Source organism: Equus asinus, chromosome 29, assembly GCF_041296235.1.
Source record: "Equus asinus isolate D_3611 breed Donkey chromosome 29, EquAss-T2T_v2, whole genome shotgun sequence".
NCBI classification, from domain to species: Eukaryota; Metazoa; Chordata; class Mammalia; order Perissodactyla; family Equidae; genus Equus; species Equus asinus.
The window spans coordinates 45,532,989-45,554,346 of record NC_091818.1 but is presented as its reverse complement, the minus strand read 5'-3'; the positions used below and the strand labels follow the sequence as shown (position 1 = coordinate 45,554,346).

Genomic DNA, 21,358 nt, shown 5'->3' with positions numbered 1-21,358 from the left:
TCCCACATAAAAATGAAACCCTCCCACATAAAAATGAAACCCTCCCACATAAAAATGAAACCCCTCCCACATAATAATGAAACCCTCCCACATAAAAATGAAACCCTCCCACATAAAAATGAAACCCTCCCACATAAAAATGAAACCCTCCCACATAAAAATGAAACCCTCCCACATAAAAATGAAACCCTCCCACATAAAAATGAAACCCTCCCACATAAAAATGAAACCCCTCCCACATAAGAATGAAACCCTCCCATATAAAAATGAAACCCTCCCATATAAAAATGAAACCCTCCCATATAAGAATGAAACCCTCCCATATAAGAATGAAACCCTCCCATATAAAAATGAAACCCTCCCATATAAAAACGAAACCCCTCCCATATAAAAATGAACCCCTCCCATATAAAAATGAAACCCCTCCCATATAAAAATGACACCCTCCCATATAAAAATGAACCCCTCCCATATAAAAATGACACCCTCCCATATAAAAATGAAACCCTCCCATATAAAAATGAAACCCTCCCATATAAGAATGACACCCTCCCATATAAAAATGAAACCCTCCCATATAAAAACGAAACCCCTCCCATATAAAAATGAACCCCTCCCATATAAAGCCACAGCAGGGACTGAGGGCACCTGCAGTTCCACAGCTCTCACCCGAGAGTGACAAGCCAGGGATCTGGGTAAGTGTGACGTGGCCACTCATGACTTCACGATAATGGGACCTGCGTTTATACAATTGATGTTATTTGAGTCTCTTTATCAAATTGTGGTGGGGCTTTACTAAATTTTGAAAAGTTTTACATCTGTGTCCATGAGTGAAATTAGCCTGGAAATATTTGTCTTTTGTACCAAGCTTTTGCTATATCATAAAATAAATTGCGAAATGTTTCTTCTGTTGTCTGGAGGAGTGTGTGTAAGAAAACCATTGTTTCCTCCCTGAATGTTTAGAATAACTGCATAGTGAACCCAGCTGGCCTGGAGTTTTCTTTTAAGGGAAGCCATGTAATACTGACTTAATTCTTTCAAGGTTTTGGACTGTTGCAGTTTTCCGTTTCTTCTTGAGCCAGTCTTGGTATACATCTCCCCAAATTTGTCCACTTGATCCATATTTTCAAATTTATTGTATAAAGTTTTAGCAATATCTTTTTTTCTAATATGTTTGTGTGTGTGTGGCATCTATAGTGATATTCTCTTTTTTATTCCAGGATCAATTATTTGTACCTTCTCTCTATTTTTTATCAATTTCACAAGAGGTTTTGTCAATTTTATTAGTTATTGAAGAACAGATCTTTAGCTATCTAGATCCTTCCTATCGTGTTTGTTTTTTGTTTCATTCACTTAATTACTGCTCCTATCTTTATTATTTATTTTCTTTTTCTTTTTTTGGGTTAATTTTGTGTTTGCTTTTTAAACTTTTTTGATAGATATTAAGCTTATTAATTATCAGCCTGTCTTCTTTTCTAATATATGGTACAAAGCTATACATTTTTCTTTATTACTTCTCTGGCTTGATCCATAGTTTTAATATGCAGCATTTCATTATTCAGTTCAAAATTTAATTTTCTTTTTAAAGATTGGCACCTGAACAAACAACTGTTGCCAAACTTTTTTTTCTGGTTTTTCTCCCCAAATCTCCCCAGTACCTAGGCTGTATACTTCTAATTGTTGGTCCTTCTAGTTGTGGCATGTGCGATGCCGCCTCAACATGGCCTGATGAGCAGTGCCATGTCCCTGCCCAGGATGCAAACCAGTGAAACCCTGGGCCGCCAAAGCAGATCTCGTGAACTTAACCACTTGGCCATGCGGCCAGCCACCAAAATTTAATTTTTATCATAATTTATTACTTGACATAAGACTGACTTAGAATGATGTTGTTAATTTCCAAAGATGCGAGAATTTTCTACCTGTCGTTTTGTTGTTGATTTCTCCTTTAATTTCATTATAATCAGAAAATATTTGGATAATGTTTCAATCCTTTGAAATGTATTAACTCTTGCCTTTTTATCATTGTTTGTAAATGCTTTGTGTGTACTAGAAAATAATGTGGTTTTTGCAGTTGGTTCCATTGCTCAATAGATGCCCATAAATCTAGTTTGTCGTTAAATTGTTCCATCTTTTATATCGTAACCAACTTTTTGTTGGTCTGATTATTTCTATCAATCACTGAGAGGGGTATGGTAAAACTTTCCCCTATTTCTGTGAATTTGCCTATTTCTCTGTGTAGTTCTATCAAGTTTTTGTTTCATATTTTGGTGTTATTTTATGAGGTGCATACATATTAGATAATCATTTCTTCCTGATTAATTGAAATTTTTATTATCATGAAGCATCCTTCCTTATCTTTCACAATGTTTTTTGCCTTATAGTTTGTCTGATATTAATCTATTTATACCAAATACTTTAGCAAGTACAAATGTTATATTCTTTCCATTCTTTTATTATTATTCTCCCTGTATTCTCTGGATGTGTACAGTTCAATTTTAAAAATTCAATATAGCATTCTTTGTCTTTTTAAGTCAAAAATTTAGTCATTTACATTTCATGTAATTATTAAGATATTTAGGTTTAAATCTGCCATCTTATTTTGTGATTTCTCATCTCTTCTATTTTTTTCTCTCCTTTTTTGTAGTATTTTGATTGGCTAAGAATTCCTTATCATTCAATTTTTCCCTCTAATCATTTGGAAGTTGTGCATTTAATTATCTTATTTTGCTGGTTATTCTAGAAATTATAACATCAATAGTTAAATTATCAAGATATAAAGATAATCAAGGGGCCGGCCCCGTGGCCGAGTGGTTAAGTTCTCACACTCTTCTGCGGCGGCCCAGGGTTTTTCTGGTTCGGATACTGGGCGTGGACATGGCACCGCTCATCAGGCCACGCTGAGGCGGCGTCCCACGTGCCACAACTAGAAGGACCTACAACTAAAATATACAACTAGGTACTTGGGGAATTTGGGGAGAAAAAACAAAAACAAAAACAAAAAGATTGGCAACAGTTGTTAGCTCAGGCGCCAATCTTTAAAAAAAAAAAAAGATAATCAAAACCTTTATTAGTTTCTTGGATAATACAAGGACCTTAGAATAATTTAACTCCACTACATCCATAATTTCTCTCTCCTTTTTAGGCCCCACTAAATATTGTTATTAATATTACATTCAGTTTTTGTTCATTTCCATTTACCTGGATATTCAGTTCTCTCTTTGTTATTAATTCTTTTTCGAAATTCTACAGCTCTCACCCTAGAACTGCAGGCCAGTGAGCTGTGCAAGTTTGACTTGGCCACTCATGAGCTCAATCTCAAAACCTGCATCTGTGATCGCTTGTCTTCGGCTTGGGATCTCCTTTAGAATACTCATTGGTGAGGGTCAGTTGGTGATGAATTCTTTTAGTTTTGATTTGTCTGGAAAATGCCTTTATTTGACTCTCATTCATGAGGTATAGATTCACTAGATATAGAATTCTAGGCTGGCAATTGACGATATCAATGCACTGTTTTCTGCTTTGAACATTGTAGTTGAGAATCTAGCTGTGTGTAATTGTCAGTCATTTGACAGTGATCTGTCCATTTTATTTGGTGGATTTTAAGGTTTTCTCTATGTCTTATAATTATTTTTTTATAATTATAATTTTTTAATTATAATTATTACCTTATAAGGTATCCATTGAGTTTCAAATTTCGATTATTTATTCATTTGTAGAAGTTCTGTTTTTCAAGTAAACTACATCCCTCTTTATAATTTCATGTTTCCTGCATATATTTCAAGTTTTTATTTTATTTCTTTAAACATGATATGTTTAGTTGTTTAAAATGTGTGTCTGATAATTCTGCTCTTTGAAATTCTTACAGTTCTGTTTCTGCTGTTTTGCATCTCTCAGTTCTCATTCATGTTGTCTTCCTACCACCCTCCACCACTATCAGTTTGGTGTCTTGTCATCTCTGTCTTCCTGCTTGTCAGGAAAACAAGAAAATTACATGTTTGTAATTGACAATTACTTTTGCTTGTTGGTTGCCCAAAGTCTAGGATGGATATGTCTCCTTCAGAGAACATTTACTTTTCCTTTTTAAGAATGTTTGGGATACTAACAGTTGCAACCATCTCAAACCAATTCTGTAGTTTGATTTTCCTTGGCCTTTGAGTTCTAGACCATGTGTACCCAGGTGCAAATCTTTGTAAGAGCTGATCGGTGGCCCCAAATTCTCTGGAATTTTGTTCTTTCATTATTCTTCTCTTGCTCTGTTTCTCTCCAAGGCAGTGTTTTTTAAATCCCCTATGGTTGGGGTAGAGGGTGGGTTTAGATATGGTTCACCCTTACTCCGAGTATGATTCCCTTTAGGGATCCCAGCTTGATGTCTCCTTTAAGACCTTGGATACCAGGACTGACTTCTGTTCCTCTTGTACTACGTGGCTGCAGAACCAAAACCCAAGCATAGATACAGCAAATGCCCTCAGGACATGAGCACCTTTGGTGAGCACATACACTCTCATACGTATACAGCACATACATATGCTCATAGCTCTCATTGCAGACTTTCATGCAATAACTTGGATTTTCTACTGTCTTTTCAGATTTTTGATACTTTTAAAGTTGTATTTATTTATTTTTTGAGAAAGGCTGGCCCTGAGCTAACATCTGTGCCCATCTTCCTCTACTTTATATATGGGACGCCAGCCACAGCATGGCTTGATAAGTGGTACGTAGGTCCGCACCAGGGATCCAAACCAGCAAACCCCAGGTGGCCTAAGCAGAGTACGCGAACTTTGCTACGCCACCGGGCTGGCCCTTAAAGTTATTTTTTTTAAATATGTAAAACTATGTTATATAATATTTTTCATTGTTTTTAGCTGGAGAGTTAATCTCACTAAACCAGTCTGCTGTTTCTGGAAACCAGAGGCATTATTTAACTTCAAAGCATTTTCATATATATTACTTTTTAAAATAAAACTAAAAGAAAAGAAAAATGTAAACAGATATAAAAAATGTCGGGACTGCAGACAAAGAGGCATGTACGAGATACAGGCAGAGTAGGGAAACTGTCTAGAGTGTGAGGTAAGTTTTCGCAGAGAAGATGCTTCATCTGAGTCTACAACAATTAGGAGGAAAGTCCAGACAAAGGCAAAAATGTGGGCCCATCAGGAAGAGGAAACAGCAAGTGCAAATGCAAGAGGAATGAGAGCAGGCACATTCAGGGAGATGACAGGTATGGCTGCCACATGCAGCTGACAGCCTGGGGGCAAGCTGCAGCCTCTCCAGCATTGCTGCTCTTCTAACTTCACTCTCTCCTTCGTCCTATTAAAGTCACTTCTGGGGCTGGCCTGGTGGTGTAATGGTTAAGTTCGTGGGCTCCACTTGGGTGGCCTGGAGTTCACGGGTTCAGATCACAGGCATGGACCTTGACACTGCCCATCAAGCCATGTGTGGTGGCATCCTACAAACAAAACAGAGGAAGATTAGCACAGATGTTAGCTCAGCAACAGTCTTCCTCAAGCAAAAAGAGGAAGATTGGCACAGATGTTAGGGCCACTCCTCCTCACCAAAAATAAACAAAGTCACTTCCTCCTCACCACTGACCTGACTCTTGATTTTATCTCTCAATTTCAGCCCTGTCCCTGCTCATCAGATTTGATGGGAGGTTTTGTTTTCCCACAACAACTCTGAACGCTCAATGATTTTCACTCACCCTCTCACTCCCTGTGGTCCTGATTCCCTTAGTTGGTTTCCAAACTAAAATTAAAGCCCTGGTACTGACCAATTTGCATCACTGAGGCCCCTCTTGTGACAACTGATGGTGCTAATCACCAAGATCTGAAGAAAGGAAGAGCAGCAGTTTTGTGAAAGAAGATGATAAGTTAATCTGAAGCATGTAGAATTTAAGAAACTGAAAATTTCAGTAGGTTGTTAGACATATACATCCAGAACTCAGAGGCATACTCAGAACTAGAGATAAAGATTTAAGAGTAATTAGTATATAAGCGGTAGCTGAAACCTTGGGAAAGGCTGAAGTTGCTCTGCTAGATCAGGTAGGATGAGATCAATGATCCAAGAATGAACCTGGAGGTCACCAACATTAAATGGATGGTCAGAAGAGAAATGGAAAGGACATGGTCAAAAATGCAGACGTTCTAAGTTTCTACTTCAGTTTGCTCTGGATTACGGACTGTAGGAGTTAATGTGGTTTCTAAAAATGCCTAACTTATCACCAGGAGAATAGCTTGGGCTCTGCAAGAATCCAATCCAACAGCTATTAAAAAATATACCTCTCTTTGAACAAATGCTGTTAGAAACGTGAAAAGTACTGTTCTATACGTCTCCAGATCCTAGTTGGTTTTTTTATTGCTCTATTTTTAAATAGTTCATGGAATTAGAATAATAGAAGTTTAGATAGCATAGTCACTGAATTGTGTTTCACTAAATTTTTTAAGCTGATGCATTGCACTCTTCCCAGTGAATGTGGAAAAGTGAACACTGCTATCCAGTCAGAGACTCCAGCTAGATGGACGCTTAGAGGTTTTCTGAACCAACCAATCAATTGATTTTTTTAAAAAAGGAACACAAGAACAATCAAGGTTAAGTGACTTGTCCACATTGGATCTGCAACGTTAAGTTGTAGAGCTTCAAATGGAGTTTGTCCATTTGTCTGTCCAGGCCATTGTTTACTAATAGCTATTCCTTACAGAAAACTCAACAACAGCAAACAGTGTTTCTCTGTTTGACCCAACTGGAACCTAGAGTAGGCACACATGGCCAGCATGGTAGCTCAGCAACGCCATCAGGGACCAGATTGTCCCACCTTCCCACTCTCCACCCTTCTGCTTGTCAGCTCACAGTAGCAAGACGGCCCTGCATTTGTGGCTGGAGAAAGAGGAAAAGGGTGAAGGGAAGTGTGCAGGGGAAAAGAAATATCTTTCTGTGAGGCTTTGACTGCTTCTCTGGACAGGAAATCTTAGCCGGGGACTTCCCCACATCTGCTTGTCCAGACTGTGCCGCATGGTGACTTTCAGCTGTCCGGGCCCAGGAAGAGAAGAGCAGGGAGAGGGTCTGAAATGCTTTTCTTGTCTTATCACTTTCAAACTAAAATGATTAATAATTTTGCTCCTGTCGATTTTAATACTAGAATATAATTATCTTTCTCTCTTTTAATATTTTTAATGGTGACATTCATGAATATGTACATGAATATGACTTTGTGTGCAGTTTAACCAGTGGAGGTAAATCTAACACCTGTGACCACCATCCAGAACAAGAGACAGAACACCCCAAATCCCCATTTACCTCTTCCCCATCACACGCACCCCAGGCCTCTGACATTTTTAGCGATCACTGCCTTTTCTTCCTCGTTTTACAACATGTGTGTGCCTCCATAGAATAGACAGCTTCATTTTGTCCGTTTCTGAATGCTATGTAAATTGAATCATACTGTACATATTCTTTGGGGATTTGCTTTTTCCCCCCAATATTTTGTTTGCCTGATTCATCCATGTTGTTTTCTATATCTGGCGTTCATTTATTTTCATGGTGGAATAGAATCCCATTGAATAAATAATCTTCCACTTCTGGATCCATTCTCCTATTGATGGGCATTTGAGTTCTTCCCACATGGTGCCATTATGAGTAATACCACTATGAAAGTGTGCATATATCTTTCTACACATCAACACTTGTATTTGAGGTATATCCTAGGAGCGGAACTGCTGAGTAAAAAATAGGGCATGATTATTGTCAACTCACTGGATAACACTAAACTCTTCAAAGTGATTGCACAAGTCCCCTCCCTTCAGCTCTGAGTGAGAGTTCCCGATGCTCTGTGTCCTTGTCCTTGTCAACATTTGGTAGTACTCAGCTTTACATTCTATGGTGTGATGGCAAGGCAGAATGTCTCTCCTGCGTCTGCAGTTTTAGCTTGTGTTTCTCCGATGGCTGATAAGATTGAGCACGTGGTCACATGTTCACTGGCCCTTGATCACCTTTTTTGTGATATGCTCATTCAAGTCTTTTTGCTCATTTTTCTGTTGGTCATTCTGGCTTTTCTCACTGAGTAGTAGAGGCCCTTTATATATTCTAGATACTAGTTTTTTGTCAAATATCTTTTCCCACAGGCTGTCTTATCTTTTCATTCTTTGTGTGTGTGTGCTTTGATGAATAGAATTCTTAATTTTAATGTGTTAAATTTAGCAAACTTGTCCGTTTGTGGTTATTACTTACTGTATCTTGTTTAAGAAATTTTTCCCTACCCCGAGGCCATGAAGATATTCTCCAGCACTCTCTTCTAAAAGTTTTTACTTTTACATTTGGTCTGTGAGTTTCTACTTCTGGTAATCAAGGACTAAGACCCACTGGATGACCTTCCCTCCCCTGCAGAAAACAAGTATAAAACCTGGATGCATTACAAGAGGCAAGAAGCAACCCCCTGAAGGAACCAGACGGAGCACTGACGCATATAGACTCTGAGGGGAGTTCATGCTCTTGGAGGAGGGGCTGGGAGCTATATAATAAGTTTCTGTTTCTAGGTCTTCAATCTGTGGTCTGCACAGCAAGCACAGTGATAGGTGCCAAGAGGACCCACATGGAATAACTTGCAGTCTGTTTTGGTACGGGGAACCAGAAGGTTGGAGCCAGGAACATGGTATGAACGCTGAAGAGAATGGCAAAACTCCATAAGTGAGAGAGCCAGACAAGGGATCCCCACAGTCTGCCTCCCCTCCTGACTGGCTGACCCTGAAAGACGCATGCAGGCAACCAACTGAGAGTCACCTGCTGAAGACAGAGATCTGGACAGACTAAAACTCCACTCAGGAACCGCAGTTCCAGCCCAGCCAAGAAGACCATCTACTAAGTAAAGGACTCAGTAATGGTGGAGAAAAATAAGAGAACTCTGAATTCCACAGCTTTGTTTGCATAACAACCAGGACACAGCCCAAAACTACCTGACACATGGAGAACCAAGAAAATAGAACATGCTCGCAAGAGAAAGGGAAATCAATTGAGTTGGACTCCGAGTTTGGCTCCAGTTATTGGAATTTACATTTCAGTCTTTAGTTGCTTTATTAATTTTGTGCACGTTGTTAGCAAGGAGTCTGTTTTCTTTCCTTTCTTTTTTTTCTGTCTGGTTAGTCAATTTTCTCAGTACTGTTTATTGAAAAAACCCATCCTTGCCCACTGATCTAAAGTGTGGTCTCTGTCATACATCACAGGGCCATGATTCACGTGCATGCGAGTCTCTTTCTAGGTTTTCTGTTCTACTCAGTTAGCTCACTTGTCCACCAACACCACATTATGTAGCTGTATCATACAACTTGATAGCCGACACAGCAGTCTTCTCACCTTATTCAAGGATATCCTGGCTACTCATGGCACTTTGCAATTCCATATATATTCTAGATGTAGCTTATCAAGTTACATTAAAAAAACGTGAAAAGGGGATGGCCTGGTGGTATAGTTGTTAAGTTCGCATGCTCCACTTTGGTGGCCCAGGGTTCACAGGTTTGGATCCCGAGTGTGAACCTACATACCACTCATCAAGCCATGCTGTGGCAGCGTCCCATGTATAAAATCGAGGAAGACTTGGCGCAGCGCTAAAGCATCTCCCCTGGGAGTCCTCAGGGGTCAGCAGGAGAGGGAGTGTGTCCCCCCAAGATTTCCCACCCTGGGCGGGCCCTGCCCTGGCTGTCCTCCAGGTGAGGATGCAGTGGCAGCACCCTCGGGACAGAAGTGGCTGTGTCACCCTGGCTTTCCTGTATCTTTCTGTTTTCATCCAGTAATTGACCTCAGAGTTCCTGCTGCTTCAGACCTTCAGTGCTTCAGTGATATTTTCTTTCCCTAAATGCAGTCTTTTTCATTCCACTTCATTTCAGCAGGAAGGCTTAGCCGGACACCAGCACCAGACACCAGGAGCATCAACCATCCTGTTTGTCATGTTGGATGCTACGTCTGCCAAGCCAACTTGGTTCATCCTGGGATATGACAGAATAACATCAGAAATACCTCAGAGGGAGGTAGGACTTCACAACCAATCACAAATTCCAATCAAATGGGCCACAGCTGTAAAGCAAACACAAGCTCATATTTAAACATTTTTTGAGTTACAAATGTCTTAGTGTCCTTGTTTAAATGAATAAAAATAGAAAGCTTAGTTTTCATCTGTCTGATCTGAGGAAAAGTCTTACAATAAACCTCTTCAAGATGCAGATCTAAGAGCAATAGAACAGGAATCAGGGACACTGTTGAACAAATCAGAAGCACCAGCAAAATCTGTGATTGCATGATTGCCTATGTGCATGCAAGGAGAAGGAAAATTTCCAGCTATGTCTGGCTTTCATCAATATGCCAGTAAATTTTATCTCTTTTCAATTTCTGGGGTTTAGTGTCTGTAATATTTGCCATTTTCAGTGTTCTTTGAATAAAGAAAAATTTGATGATGTTTCTCAATCTTTGTTCCATTTTGCTGTGAGGACCCTGTGTATATTTAGCAACAATAAGGTCTTCTTTTTTCCACCACAAAAGAATATGGACTTCCTTCAGTCTGGACTAAAGTCATTATTACTTAAAAAAAAAAAAGTCAGGCAAGGGATTCTCTAAATAACGTGCAGTGGATTTTATGAATCAAAGTCCCACTCCTTTTATGTGTTGGTGTGGATTAGGTGGACATGCATGTTCTCTGGGTGTGTAAACTACTCACAGAGATTATCCACCGGCGATTACCTCACCAAGTGGCATTTAGAAAACATTTCACCATTTGGTAGATGCTTATTATAAATAAGTTTAAGGAAAGAGGCAAAATGTAACTTGTAAATATTACAGACTTGAGTATCACAGAAAAGAACCTTTCAGAAGGTGAATTTTTGGTTTTGCAAACCTCAGGACATAGGTTAGTCACATTCTTTTATGAAGAGGATAGGTCGTTGATCATCACAGCACATGCCTGTGTCGATCTTGGGCAAGAGAGTGTTTTCTGCTCTCCCAAGGTGCCAGAAAGGGGCAGGCACAGGTGAGTGATTAGCCAAGTCACATAATCAAAGGAGTAACAGCAAAAAGGAGCGTTCAAGACCACCTGGTCCAACAGACAGTCTCCCAGGGCCCAGGGAGACTTGGTGTTCGATTAGCCGGCGGTCCCGCCAAAACGATCATTTCCATCTCTGGATGTCCTGGGAAGTTGATGCTCTTGGTTCCAGAGAATGTTCCCCTCCCTGGGAGCATCTTGACAGCCTTAACATTCACTGTAACTGTGAATCACAAATCTGAATATCCTGAAGCCAGCTGCAGAGGATCCACAGTCCACATTCTCATCTTGATGGTCTTCTGGTTAGTTACCTGGGAAGCAAAGAACTAAAGGTTCTGGGAGCAGGAGTGAAATTTGGAATCTGCCTTTTATCACTGATTGTATGTGGTCCTCCATTCTAATGACTGGAGGAAACACACAGGTCCACACGGAGAAGCCATGGATTGCTCTGAGAACAACCGCTGGCTGGCTGAGAGGACGTGTGTGCTCGACCCTGTCTTTCTGTTCACTGTGCCAGCATCAGCAGCCACGGAAAGAGATTGTCTTTCCCGATAAACTTTATGGAGTCTTGAACTATTTCTCTGAACTTTCACTTAAGCATCACAATCATTTTAACACATACAAAAAAAGCAGGGAAAAGCCTTTTTAGAATGGTCAGAAAGAAATTTCTTTTAAGTAGTTTATTCTCAGTACCATTTAAGTGATGAGATGGCATTTTGTGTGAATAAAAAGAGAAGAGATAGAAATACAGAAAATACGACAGTTGTTCAAGTTTCTGCTTTATGTTCACTTTACCCTGACAGTTGTTAGGACTGAAGATAAGGAATCCGAAGTAAGGTCCTTACAGTGTGTCCTGGAACACTGCCGGATGTCACAGACGATCAAGGAATGTTGATGAAAGAAAAAGGAACAGGACTATTTTTATCAGCAAAGACTTCCTTCCAGGTTAGATCACAAATCACCTAGAACAGACAGAGGAAACTCATGTTTCCCCAAATGATTTTTAAAGTCTTTCTCACACATTGAACACTTCTATTGAATCCTTTCTAACGGGACAGGAATTTAGTAAATATCATTAATTGTTCAAATATATAATCAATGAAATATACACATACAATGTGCCTACTTCTGATTATTGCCTTATATTTTCCAAGATAAAATTTAAGAAATAATTTGATCAAAACAACAACTATTAAGGATCATCATCCTCTCAGGACCCCTGCTTTACGATGAGCAACCTCACCCGCTCCCGTATTCTAACCGGCTGGATATTGATCTTCAACAAACAGTGTGACTAGTCATATCTGGTGGGAGGGGGGGTTAGACACAAATCACAGCACAACTTTCACTTTCACATTTGCATAATTTTATAGATTATTTACAATTTTACAACAATGCACTACTTTCATAATAAAATATAAAGACATTTATGTTTCGGGTAAAAATTGAGCTGCTCTTCCGAGCAAATACTGATATTTAAACATACCAAAAGCCAATAAAGCCAGAATTACATATTGTGAATATTTGTTGACATCATTACTTTGTTTTATACCACACATGATTTTTTAAAAAATTCCAGCTTTATTGAAGTATAATTAACATATAGAATTGTAAGATATTTACACTGTACGATGTAAATATGATTTAATATACGCAGACATTGTGAAAGGACTCCCCTCATCTGGTTAACTAAGACATCCGTCGCCTCACATATTTATCTTTTTTTTTTTTGGATGAGAACACCTAAGTTCTATTCTCTTAGCAAATTTCAGTTATACAATACAGTGTAAGCAACCCATAGTCACTACATTATACAGTAGCTCCTCAGACCTTACTCACCTCGTAACTGATTGTTTGTACCCTTTTACCAACCTGCCCCCAGTCCCCTCACCCCCCCAGCCCCTGGCAACCACTTTTCTACTCTCTGTTTCTATGAGTTTGATGTTTTTAGATTCCCCATTTAAGTGATACCATGCAGTATTTGTCTTTCTCTGGCTTATTTCACTTAGGATAATGCCCTCAAGTTCCACCCTGTCATTACAAATGGCAGGATGTCCTTTTTCATGGTTTAACGATAGTCCATTATACATATATATCACATCTTCTTTATCCATTCATCCATAAAGGACACAGGTTGTTTCCATGTCTTCACTGTTGTAAATATCACTGCAGTGAACATGGGAGTGTAGATATCGCTTCACAATACTGACTTCATTTCCTTTGGCTATGTACCCAGAAGTGGGATTGCTGGAACATATGGTAGTTCTATTTTTAATTTTTTGAGGAACCTCCATACTGTTTTCCATAGTGTCTGTAACAGTTACATTACCACCAACAGTGCACAAGGGTTCCCTTTTCTCCACATCCTTACCAAAATTTGTTATTTCTGTCTTTTTGATAATAGCTATTCTGACAGGTGTGAGGTGACAGCTCATTGTGGTTTTGATTTGCATTTCCCCGATGATTAGTGATATTACAATATATTATTTTTAATGGCTGTGTAATAATTCACTTTGCTTCAGTTTTTCACAATTATAATAAACCCATAGTGAACATATTTTTACATTACACACTTTTTGCATATTTCTGATTGTTTTCTGAAAACAGAGTTCTGGAAATGGGAAACTTGCTTCAGGAAACGGGAAAGCCTAAGAGGAATGTGAGCTTCAGGGGAAGTGTGACTCAGTATCCCAACGACACCCTCAGAACTTGGTTTATCCCCACTTTTAATTTCTACGTTGACCTTCATTCTGATCCAGCGGGAAAGAGTGCTTCCATCCTCGACCACTTTCCCATCAATGTTTAGTTCCTTCAAAATGCTTTGATTTGGTCTGAACCAATCATTCCACACAGATACAGTGAAGGCTACGGCTACAGTGTGGTACACAAGCAGAGGGATGCTGATGGTGAGGGTCTGTGTCACGTGCCCCAGGAACCCTGGTAAAGTCAATTCCCTCACCCCGTGAGGTCTGTGCGTGCAGTGAGGTTCCCTTTGGAGGCCTGCCTGACATCAGGAAAAGGAGGACTAAAGGCTGAGCAGCAAAAACAGCAAATGCCAGGCCAGTTCCACATTTGCATGTAGGAAAACTATGGTACAACCAGTTTGACTGAAGCGACATTTATACAAACCACTCGTTGTAAATGAGATTAAAGTGGCAATGTAGATTGAGATGGTCCCCTACTTTTATTTAATGTTATCTGAAATGCTCATTTATGTTGTAAATTTGGTAATTTTTTTCATTGTCCCTTTCTTTTTTTTTTTCTGTCTGCTACTATCATTAATTCAGGACATTGTTATTCTTTTCAGCCTCACAGCACCCATCTGTAAGATAGGTGCAAATACAAAAAGTAAGGCAAAAAGGAATCAGGGAAATGACAAGATTCACTCACTTTATTCATTCAGCAAATATTTCCTAGGACCTATGATAGGCCAGGTGATCCTCAAGTCCTAAGATTCAGCAGTGAACAAAATGAAGCTGCTTTCCTAAGGGAAGCTAAATTCCAGCGGTGAGACAGACAGTGAAGAAACAGACACATGTCTATTTAGAATGTCGAGGGATGAGAGTGTGTTGTAAATATGTTCTGTTTCATATAACATATGGATGTATCACATGTCAGGGGACGTTAACCGCCTTGGATCAAAGATCATGCAGCCAGATCATTACGTACAACAGCCCATGGACTTCTGCTTCCCAGCCCAGTTTTCATTTATTTACCTCGTCAATTCATTTGTATGTTCAACAGACATTTATGGAACATCTACTATTTGTTAGGAGCCATTGTGCTCAGCCCTGGGGATGTGGAGATGAAAAAGACAGAGCCCCGACTCTCCACCAGCCTCCTTAGCCCAGGACTCTCTTCTGAGCTGAGACTTTCCCCGGTGAAAGTGTCCAAGGTTTTGCTGTGAAACTAACTGCACCAGTTGAGTTCGGCTGGGCCCAGTGCAGGCAGTCTGGGCAAAGCTGAGGAGCAGGCAGGCCACTTTCGATCCCACCAAGGGCCTTACTTAGTTAAAACAGCCACTGCTCATCAATCTAGGAGATTTGGTCCAATTTGTGTTGCATGTTTATGTTATTCTAAAATTCTAGGCAAATCAAAATTTTGTAGATGAAATTCTATCTTAATGAAAGCTTTCTATATAAATCCTTGGGTTAAGTAAATTATTACCCTTTAACTTATTTGTTTTTTAAATCTGGGTTTTAGAAGCTTAAAGAGAAACATGCTGGCAGATTTCCCCCTAAATCTATGAATCTACAGTATCAGTAGGAGGAATAGAGGCATCTCTTTTTCTCTTCTGGAAATTCCTGCATGATCAGTCCAGTTTGGGGGGGATGGTGGGTATATTATAACAGACAGAATGTGGATAGAACCAAATAAAAGCTTTAACTGGGTATGTGTCAATGACATGCAGCCACCTGATGCGTGTCCCTGTCGTTCTCTCCCCAACTTGTGCCGGCCTGGTGAATGGTGCAGTCTCCTCGCCAGACCACCACCCTCTGCCTGCCTTTCTCCTCTTGATCGTGGTCCTGGGCATTTAACAGCATTGGGCTGCCTTCGGTCCCGGATTCCGGGCCTTCCACAGGCTGGCCCTTCCTGGGCGGTGAAGCAACCCTACCATCAGGGTCCCTGTCGCTGAGCACCCTCTCCAGCGGCTGCCACGTGGGGCCATAAATGTACTGTGTGCAGACTCCTGCGATAGTACCTGTCTCCTTCTGGGGAATTTTCCACGTTTACAGAATATTCTCGACAGCCCCTTGGTCCAAAGGGAAAATGCTAATTAAGAGCTTTAAGGACCTTGTTCCCTCCCGGAACCCGTTTTGTCACATGTCCTCCGTGCCTTCACCTTTCACGTCCCTGCCTTTGCTGTGTGACCTTCTCCCTTCACTCCCTTCTCCGGCTGCTGCTGCTGCGGAAAGGGGGAAACATTCCCTGTATGATCTTCTAGTCAAAATGGCGCATTTTAACCTATCTTGAAAGAAAAAAGCAACGTCATACGTGGCAAAGGTGTGCCCAGCCAACGCTAATGTAGGTGTGCAAATTTAACCACGGGCCTTCCGACGAGAAGCAGCGTCCCGCGCCCTGCCGAGCCCCGGCGCCTGGGAGGGCGCCTGCAGGAGCGGCCAGAGGCAGAGGCTGGGGACGCCAGCGAGGCGCACGGGGCTGCAGACCGACCCCCTCCCGCGTGGCCGGCGCTCCGGTCCTCCCGAGGCCCTGCTGAAGCCGCCCGGCTCCGGGACGAGGGTCTCTCCTGTGCCTGACGGGACCACCCGCTCTGAGCAGGGAGAGTCCGCTCACCCCTTGGTCCGCGCGCGCGCCCACCGAGCGCTTCTGGTCGGAGCCCCTCCAGCTCCCCCGCGGAGACGCGCCGGGCGGGGCGGCGGGTCCAGCCGGTGGGAGAGCGCGTGGCTCCGGCGCCCGGCCTCGCAGCCCAGCGCGTGTTGGGAAGAAGCCGTGGCCGTGGGTTTCTCCACGGAGGTCCTGACGTGGCGATCGCCAGTCAGGTTCACTCTAGAGTTAAGGTGCTGGTCTGGGCACCCCGTTCTGTTCTTCCTGCATCACGTCTACGGAATGCTGGAGAAGCTTTCAAAACCAAATTCCCGTAGCTCCAAAGTAGGAAGGGCTGGGACCCTGTGGACTCCAGGGAGACAGACGGGACTGAACAGGGGGCCTGTCGCTGGGGCTGGGGGCTTCCGCCACAAGCCAGAGGTGGCAGGGTCACAGCAAGGCCATCCTCTCTCCGGGCAGCCAGCCCCCTGAGCAGCCCTGCACCACCCCAGAGAGCCCCCCACCACAGAAGCGGAAGCTGGGGAATGTCAGCCACAAAGGCGAAGCACGAACTCAGCAGGAGAAAACTTCCACCCAAGGCAACAAGTTCTGTTAAGAATCAGAGCAGGAGGTTTAAAAAATGTGATTAATTTCCTCAAAGAGGCAAAGGTGGATAGCTGATGTTCCCTGTTCAGCTATGAGACAAAAACGGATGGAATTGAACCATTGCCGGGAAATCTTAATGGATGGGAAAAAATATATTCATTCCAGAATGAAAAAAATCTGAAGAGCCAACTAGTGAACTAGAAGATCAGTCAGTTAGTAATCATCCCTGAAGGTATCATGCAGAGCTGAGAATGCTTTAGTGTGACATCGGTATTGAATATTTTACTATTTTTGAATATTATACGTTCTCGAATTCTGTAAAAAGTTCATCATTTTTATTTATGCTAGAAATTTCAGTTGAGCAAAACGTTTAACCAGAACAGGTTTTCTAAGCATATATATATAGATTTTTTTCTAAGCATATTTTTAGCTGGAAAATTTTTATTAAAGGACTCTTCAGTGGCGGCCCTGTATACATGTCCACTATTGGTACCAGTTACTACCTATGTGCCAATTAGAAAAAGATGCCTGACTCTCCATCCAGGGCTGCATAGCGATTACCTCCACGTTACCGCAAAGCTGAGTGGCTTAAAATGATCAATTTATTTGCTCATGATTCCACGACAAGTAATTCAGATGTCCAAGCACAGATGTGGCTGCACGGCCTCTGATGGCCTCATTCCTGTGCCTGAAGTTGGTTCTGGCTGTGGGAAAGCCCACATGTCTCCAGAGGGCTAGCCTGGGCTTCCGGGCACACAGTGTGGACTCCAGCAGCCCCGAGATGGAGAGAGTGAGCCCCAGCCTGTGTCAAGTCTGCTGCTGCCCCATTGGCCATGGCCTGACATGGGAGGGGATTCCACCAGGGCACAGACATGGGGAGGGATGGTGGCTTTTTGGGCCAAGGCTTTTCCTGAAGACACTACCTGCGTTGCGCAGAGAAGGGTTGCAATGTACGGCTTTGATTAGAACAAGACCTTCACTGTAATTTTCTGGGAAATTGTCATAAAATGTGCCCAGCCTGTGGGATCGTGAGGCGCACAGCTGCACAGCCATACGTGTTGGGCCTGCTAACGTCTGCTCTGATTGAGAACCCCACTTTACAGCCTCATTCTGCTGACTATTCTAGAAACAGACCCAAAGATTCCGTAAGTCTCTGTGGAATGCAGTTTGAAAACCATGGAATCAGGAATTTCTAAACCAGATATAAGACTGTGTATGATCCTTTCTGGCTGCTTTGCATACCAACCAAGTGACGGCAAATGATGAATATTCTGATGCCCACCATGTGCCCAACAGCATGCGGGGCTGTGAGGACATGAGGCCCTCGCAGCAAGGAGCTTCCGCCTTCTGAGCAGTAAAGCGAACACGGGAACACCCGTTGAAGCATAGCAGGGCCTGGCCGGGCGGTGGTAACGTCTCACACCCTGAGTACACAATGACACCTGTTCCTTCTAAAGCTCCTTCCTTGTCCGTGTCTGCAGAGGGAACTCCAGAAACTGGTTTTCCGTCATGGGAGTGGCTGTTCACTCTACAGCTGACGCACTGTCTGCCCCTGTTTACTGGTCACCTCCCAGAAATCCACTCGTGCTTACGCCCACACACACCTCAACCCCAGAAAACACTCCTCGGGATCCAGGTGACCTAACTGCTTTCTGTATCTGGTCCTGAGAAACCTGGCCGATGAACTACGTCCAAAGCTGAGTTTGAATCTCCTTTTCCGAAGCCAAGCCAAATAAAACTCTTGGGTAAAATATTATTTCTTTATCGTTGAGTAGAATAAGAGTGGCAGCCTTAACATCAATTTTTTTTCCTATCTCTGTTTCATTCAGTAGCACCAGACAAGAAATGCATTTGGCTGAGATTTGTCAAATATCTGCGTTAATGTGCTGTTAGTACTAAAATTACTTCTTGTGAAATGCCTTACAAGTTGGAGGAGAAGCAGTTATGTGATTTAACTGAAACAATTTAAAAAGATTATTATGCCCTGTTCTTCAAAGAATTTTCTCTTGGAAAAATGAAGAAATTTATCAGGGATTTTTAGACAATCACATTTTTTTTATCTGATATGTGAAATCCTCTGGCACTTTCCTGCCCTCACACTACGTTTGGAGTACCAATTTGGAAGAAAGGTTTTTTTTTTTTTAACTTATTACAGTTCAGGTAGATTTAAGGGTAATATTAACAGAAAAATTAAAGGCCACATAACAGAAGAAACAAGGAACATCCACCAAAACCAACCTTTTTTCATGGGCCTGTGTAAAAATTGTGGATTTTGAGTAAGTGAAAATTGAAGAACAAAGTAATTAAACACAAGACTAATCGATCTGGAATCAGACATCTCAGGAAACTAGAAATATTTGGAGATCTTTCCCCAGCTTAGGACTAGAGGGCATGAGAGGTTATTTCACCCAATCCCTTATTTCACATTATTAAAGTCAGGATTATCTATAAACTTTTCAAAAACATTATTTTTTTCTTAAAGAAAGTAATTCCTGTTCTTCCTTAGGCTATTTAAATATTAAAAACTCATCCAAAAGTAAAGTATTTATTACCTATAATTACGTGCGGGCATCTCACCTTCCAGGGTTTTTTTTTTCCGTGCCTATATACAGAAGTGTCTATATATTTTAGTTGTATTTTTTTACTTTAAAACCTGGCCTCACACACGGAGTTTAAGTCCCTTTGGCTCCTGCTGTGACTTCAGTGCAGGAACAGGCTTCTGGTGGCCTTGCCGGAGCTGGGACTCCGGAGAGTTCTGTCCGAATAGCAAACGTCAGTTTCTTTGAGCCCTTTTCCTAATAGTCCCACCGCGCCCCCCCCGCCCCCCCCCCATTAAAACTGCATCAACAGACTTCTGCTTCCAGCCAAGTTGTAGTCACTGAGAGCAGGAGAGTACTCAGAAGCATGTTGTCTCAGAAATGAAGGAAAAAGCTGCTCTGGTCCCACCTAAAAAGAACCAAAGCGAACGTCAGAAAAAATCAAACTGTTTCCACGCAAATCGGAGGGACGGCAGCACCAGAGAAATGGTCCCAGACCTGCTTCCCTAAAAGAGTTTCGAGACTACGTCCCAGTTGTCAGTTGTGGAACTGATACCACATGTGCTTGACCAACCATGGAGCAAACCTCACACGACTTAGTGGGAAAAGCTCAAGCTGGGTGGTTGTGCTAATCGTGTCGCTGTACATTTGACTGAGCCATAGGAAACTCTTCTTTTTTAGGTCAAAAATTCAAATATCAGCAGTTTCCTAGGGATCAATTTAATAGTTTGGCCGCTTTGGGAAAGTCATTTTTTTCTCCAGGTTTCCGTTTCCTCATTTGTGTTTGTAAAATGGAGTTGTTGCGCCTCTCAGGCCGGACAGCTCACTGACTGCTTGGAAAGCTCTAAAGAACACCGTGGCCTCATCCCGGAGAGTGTGCGTGGTTGGTCTGGGCGGGTCCCGCACAGCTCTCAAGGCTCCTCAGGTGCTTCGAATGCAGCCAGGACCGGGAGCCAGCAGACTAGGCGGCCTGTAAGGCCCTTCCGCCTCTCGTGTTGTCACCCACTAGCTATCCCGAGGAATTCAAAGGTGGGTTTGGATATTTTAACTGTTTTTCCAAATCGTTCTTTTTCCTTTTATATGGTAAGGAGATGAGATCACCAACCACCCTGAACCGGACCAGGCCTCACCATGAGAGCTGTGCCTGTGACTTTTGCCTTATTTTTAATGCTAAGATCTCTCCAGGAGGAGCTTGGGCCTTGTTACCATCACCTGCAGTGTATGTGGAAGCATGTTTTCCAACAGAGCCTGCGCAAGAGGATACCCACCTCTCCCTTTGGAATATTCATTCCCCATCCCAAATAAATGTCCCGGCTTCCCTTTGTGCGTGGACGCCGTGAGGCTGGAAATGACTCCTCATGGTCTCCTATTTGCAGCAAATGTGCTTTACTTTGTGAGACAACTGCTTCTGGTGGAGAGTCTGATTTAACTCGTCAGGAGGGAACCCACTTCGGTTTCGGTGAGACTGTGAGGTGATTTTGTTGTGCATTTCCGTCTTTTCAGGGACAAAAGCCGTAGGCAGTTACATGATCACAGCAATACAGATTTTGTAGGGTTGAAAACTATTTTGTTAACTTTATTATGATGATAAGAAAACCATACCAGCAGTGAGGCTTGGATATGGTGAATAATGGAAGTCACAGCAAGTTCCCGCTTTTCTAGGGCTTCCCAGTGCTAACGGGGAGATAGAGTGGAGGGGTGCAGGAGGCAGCATTGCCGTGTGGTGGCCAAAGGGCCGGGTTGGTGGGCACGTCGCCTGTCACCATGGAACCCTGGGCATGCACAGCGCATCCCCCAACATGCAGCACACTTGACCAGGCCCAGCCTCCCATGTGGCTGTTTTACCTTTTGCCCTTCATGTCCATCTTTGTCTGATCCCACTGGTGTCAGCATGGGGGCCACACCGTGTGCCATCCTCCAGAGAGCTCTCACCTGC

At 42.3% G+C, this 21,358-nt stretch overlaps 1 long non-coding RNA gene across 1 annotated transcript; it reads left to right on the top strand.

Moving 5' to 3' along the window:
• Nucleotides 1-582: 582 nt before the first annotated feature.
• LOC123282116 (uncharacterized) lies at nucleotides 583-12,533 on the top strand. Its single transcript, XR_006522080.2, has 3 exons — nucleotides 583-695; nucleotides 9,870-10,010; nucleotides 11,818-12,533. It is a non-coding gene; the product is annotated as an uncharacterized lncRNA (long non-coding RNA).
• The last annotated feature ends 8,825 nt before the right edge of the window (nucleotides 12,534-21,358 follow it).